The sequence below is a fragment of the Sminthopsis crassicaudata genome, chromosome 5 (genome assembly GCF_048593235.1).
Source record: "Sminthopsis crassicaudata isolate SCR6 chromosome 5, ASM4859323v1, whole genome shotgun sequence".
NCBI classification, from domain to species: domain Eukaryota; kingdom Metazoa; phylum Chordata; class Mammalia; order Dasyuromorphia; family Dasyuridae; genus Sminthopsis; species Sminthopsis crassicaudata.
This window is the reverse complement of record NC_133621.1, coordinates 308,490,926-308,495,741: the sequence shown is the minus strand read 5'-3', so window position 1 is coordinate 308,495,741 and position 4,816 is coordinate 308,490,926.

The following is a 4,816-nucleotide window of genomic DNA, read 5'->3' as shown; positions in this document are numbered from 1 at the left end:
CAAAGTAACACATTGGGAAACTATATCACTAAAAGCCAACTTGGAAAATGCTCATTGCTGAGCTCAGAAAAAATAAGGATTAGGAGTTGGGGATTTGCCTATGCTGTCAGGGAGAGAAATGAAGAGATAAATAACTGGCTAATTGTGCTTTCTCTTTTTCTTTCCTTTTTTTTTTTTTTTAAACAATTCAAACCAGCAAGATCCAAAATGAAAAAGGTGAATGAACAACCCAGAAAGATGAAAGGCAAACAATTATTAGGGTTTGAGTTGAAATTGATGAAGATAGAAGATCTCCACAAAAAGAATGAATTTTAGCAAAAAAGTAATTGCCCAACAAACACAAAAGAAAAGGGAATACTTACAGAACCCCGATTTAGCAAAGAAAAATTGGAAGAAGATATTGATGAGTTCCCCCAGACAAAACTGAAACAAAACTATAATATCTTAGGAAAGAAAACAATCCAGAAGTATGGAAGGTATCAGCTGCTATAAAAATAACAAACAAAAACTTTTGACTTCTAAGATTCTTTCCTTTATGGCTGCTGCCAGTTCCAGTTAAGAAACCATATGATTCATTCCTTTTTGGTGGAAGCACAATAAATTCGAACGGTATCCAAAGAAATGTGGGCGGTTATGGAGAGGGGAGTAGGCTGAGCTTTTACTAACTACATGTCCAATGTATTTGAGAAATTGAACCCCCCCCCCAAAAAAAAATTAACAAACAAAACAGTGGTTGATCTGATCTGTGGAACAGTTTAGGTAATGAGTATAAAGGAGAAAATGTTTGTTAAAGACAAAGCTCCAAGCTGGAATGCCAGGCAGTCGGTATTGGGGCCCCCCTCCCCGTCTTCCCCAAAGAAAAAGAAAATAAATCTGCCCCGAGCACTGGAAAATAGACCCAGACCACATTGCACCCTGTCTTGATACCGAGATCAGTTCCCAAAAGGGTTACCTGAGTTAGGGATTCAGGGACATAGCCAAAGCCAAGGAAGGGGATTTTGAGAAATGGACTTGTAGGAGCCAAGAGACTAAGGGAAGATCAAATAATAGAGGATTTTGGGAGGGAAAAATTGACCTGGAACATATGATTTTCATTTCATCCCCCTTTCCCCCACCCCCCAATAACGTGGGAAATGTCTTATTCGGATTTCTTGCAATCTGAGTGGGTGGAGTGAGAAATAACGGATGCAGGTGAGGATTTAGAATTAAAAATAAAAAAAGAAAAGCAAACACCTGGTTTGTAGTGGTGATTTTCTTTTTCTCCCCTGGAAGGGGGTGGGGTGGGGAATCGATCAGCTGGCAAGAGAAATGGGTGGGCCAGGGTGGTGCTCAGGTCAGAGGGAGAAAGGGAGAAAAATTTGGGATTGATAAGTAAATGAATGAATGTTGAAGGCTCCCTTTCTGGGTACGTTGAAAAAAAAAAAAAAAGCTTTTTAAAAAAAAGCATAGGGGAATATATACTTTACACGGGGTTGGGGTGGGTGGGGATCTGGTGTCAGGAAACGTTTGCTCCTAGGGCAAAGATAAAAGGGAGGGAGGGAGAAAATTTCGGAGCTCAGTTTTCCAAAAATTAACGTGTAAAAGTATGTTTCATTGGAAAAATGAGATCCGTTTGCCTGGCGCCCCCTCTCCCCCTAAAAAAAGGGCCGGGGGGGGGGGGGAAGTAAACATAAGATTATTTTTTTTCTCCCCCCCCTGGGCTGGGGTAGAGAATTATTTCTGCGCCTAATTGCAGGTTAAAAAAAAAAAAAAAAAAGGAAAAGAAAAGAAAAGGATGGGTGGGAGTAAAGTGACAAATTTTTTCCCTCCTGCGGATAGAAGGAAGGGGGGGGGGGGCCTCGCGGGGGAGGGGGGGCGGGGGTGTGTGGAAGATAGTAAAATTACAAGGCTTTTTTTGTTTGTTTGTTTTTTTGTCTTGGGCGGGGGCAAAGAATTATTTCTGTGTCTGACTGCAGGATTAAAAAAAAAAAAGGATGGGGGGGGGAAGAAGTCAACTTACAATTTTCATTTATTTTTGCATTTTTCCTGGGCAGGGGTAGAGAATTATTTCTGCACCTAATTTCCTAATTTCAGGGTTAAAAAAATAAAAAAGGATGCGAGGGGTGGGGGGTGGGTGGGAAAGAAGTAAACTTACAATTTTTTTTTTTTTTTTCTCCTGGGCGGGGGTAGAGAATTATTTCTGCACCTAATTGCAGGGTTAAAAAAAAGGGGGGGGGATGGGGGAGAAGAAGCAAACTTACAAGTTGTTGTTGTTGGTTTTTTTTGTTGTTTTTGTTTTTGTTTTCCCTCTGGTGGGGGTAGAGAATTATTTCTGCGCCTAATTGCAGGTTAAAAAAAAAAAAAAAAAAAAAAAAAGGAAAAGAAAAGAAAAGGATGGGTGGGAGTAAAGTGACAATTTTTTTCCCTCCTGCGGATAGAGGGAAGGGGGGGGGCCCTCGCGGGGGGGGGGGCGGGGATGTGTGGAAGATAGTAAAATTACAAGGCTTTTTTTTTTTTTTTTTTTGTCTTGGGCGGGGGCAAAGAATTATTTCTGCGTCTGACTGCAGGATTAAAAAAAAAAGGATGGGGGGGGAAGAAGCCAACTTACAATTTTCAATTTTTTTTTTTTAATTTTTCCTGGGCAGGGGTAGAGAATTATTTCTGCACCTAATTTCCTAATTTCAGGGTTAAAAAGATAAAAAAGGATGCGAGGGGTGGGGGGTGGGTGGGAAAGAAGTAAACTTACAAGTGTTTTTTTTTTTTTTTTTCTCCTGGGCGGGGGTAGAGAATTATTTCTGCACCTAATTGCAGGGTTAAAAAAAAAAAAAAGGGGTGGGGTGGGGGGGGAAGAAGCAAACTTACAAGTTGTTGTTGTTGTTTTTGTTTTTGTTTTCCCTCTGGTCGGGGGTAGGGAATTATTTCTGCACCTAATTTCAGGGTTAAAAAAATAAAAGGATGCGAGGGGTGGAGGGTGGGTGGGAAAGAAGTAAACTTACAAGTTTTGTTTATTTTTTTTTTCTCCTGGGCGGGGGTAGAGAATTATTTCTGTGCCTGATTGCAGGGTTAAAAAAAAAAAAAAGGGGTGGTGGGGGGGAAGAAGCAAACTTACAAGTTCTTTTTTTTTTTTTTTTTCTGGTGGGGGGGTAGGGAATTATTTCTGCACCTAATTTCAGGGTTTAAAAAAAAAGGGATGGTGTGGTGGGGGGAGCGGGGGGGGCAAGTAAATTTACAAGGTTCTAGTTATGTATTTTTTTCCTTGGGTGGGGGGATAGCGAATTATTTCTGAGTGTGACTTCGGGGGAGGGGGAAGGCTGAATGGGAAGAAAAATTTGTTAGTGTCTTTGCATGATCACGAGCTATAGCTGTGGCGTGGAACGGGGGTGGGGGGCGGGGGGTGGGGGGTGGGGGAAAGAGCACTCTCGGACTTAGTCTCTGGCGGAGAAAATTCGGACTTAGTCTCTGGCGGTGAAAATTCGGACTTAGTCTCTGGCGGTGAAAATTCGGACTTAGTCTCTGGCGGTGAAAATTCGGACTTAGTCTCTGGCGGTGAAAATTCGGACTTAGTCTCTGGCGGAGAAAATTCGGACTTAGTCTCTGGCGGAGCTGCGCACGAGCGGGTTGTATAGCGCCCCCTTGTGAGCTTCGCAGCGGGTCGTCCTCTCCGTGGGGGCTTGTCGGGGGCGGGGCCCGGCGGACCCGAGTCGCTGGCCGCGCTGGGCCGGCGTTTTCCCGCGGATTGGTGGGTCTCCGGAAGTCCTATGGGGACTTGGCTACTGGCCTTACCCGGGCCTGAGTTCCACGAGTCCGGCTCTGATTTCAGGTTGATCCCGGTAAAGTGGAACGTATTTTTTTTGTCCTCCAAGGCGTGTTTGTGCCTGGAGAATAGTGAGGAAGCAGTGTTCTGGCCGTTGTTGGCAATGGGAGAGCAAGCCAGAGAATAGCGCGGGGCTTTTCTGAGCGTTGTAGGCTGCCCGAGACCCCTGACGTCCTGGGTATGATTCTGAATCTTTCCTGCTTCAGATTCCCGGTTCTCTGCCCGGCGCCTTGTGCTTTTTTCACCGTCCTGCTTTCCTCAGCCGCGGTGTTGACTTCTTCCCGGGGACTCGCCGCTGGCTTTTTCGGCATCCTTGCCGTCCTCTTCCTCCGCGGCGGTACGTGGCTGATCCTTGCCCGGGTCGCGTCCGGCTCTGGGCCGTTGCCTGCTCGCTCGAGCCGCGTTTGGTGAGCGCGTGTCTGGGCGTCGGGCTGGCACTCGGCTTCGCTGGGAGTTCTCTCGGATCGATGTGGTGACCCTGGTCCCGCGAGGGAGGGCCGTCAGGCAGGCGATGGGGGCGGCTTCCGTTGTTGCTCGTGCCTGTTCTCGGCTCCCCCCCTGCTCCGCCCGGGGAAGGGGGGTGAGTGTCGGTTCCTGCCCGTATTCTGCGGACCGGGCCCTGCTCCTAGGGCCGATTCTGTTCGGCAGCAGCCCCGACGGGGTGACGAGCGCGGTGCTCTCGCCCCTGCCGCTGCCTTCCTGTGATGCCTCCCCGTGGTCGGGCTTGCCCGGGGAAGACTCGAGATGCCCGTTGTCGGTGGTCTGTCGGTTTCCGGCTGCCCCCTCCGCTCCCTTCCGTTGGGTTATGGGAGGCCGTCGCCGGCCGCGGTGCGGGGGAAGCCGAGAGACGAGGGCAGCCTGTTGCCGCGTTTTGGCTCGTGTTGGCGCGTGTGTGCCGTGTGTTCCGAGTTCTTGCCGGGTGGCTTCCCTTGCCGCGTGTGCGGGTCTGGTCCGTGCCGGGTTCCCCCGCGCTCCTCTTTCTCTGACCCCTCTGGTCCTGTGGTTCTCCAAGGTGTCTCCGCC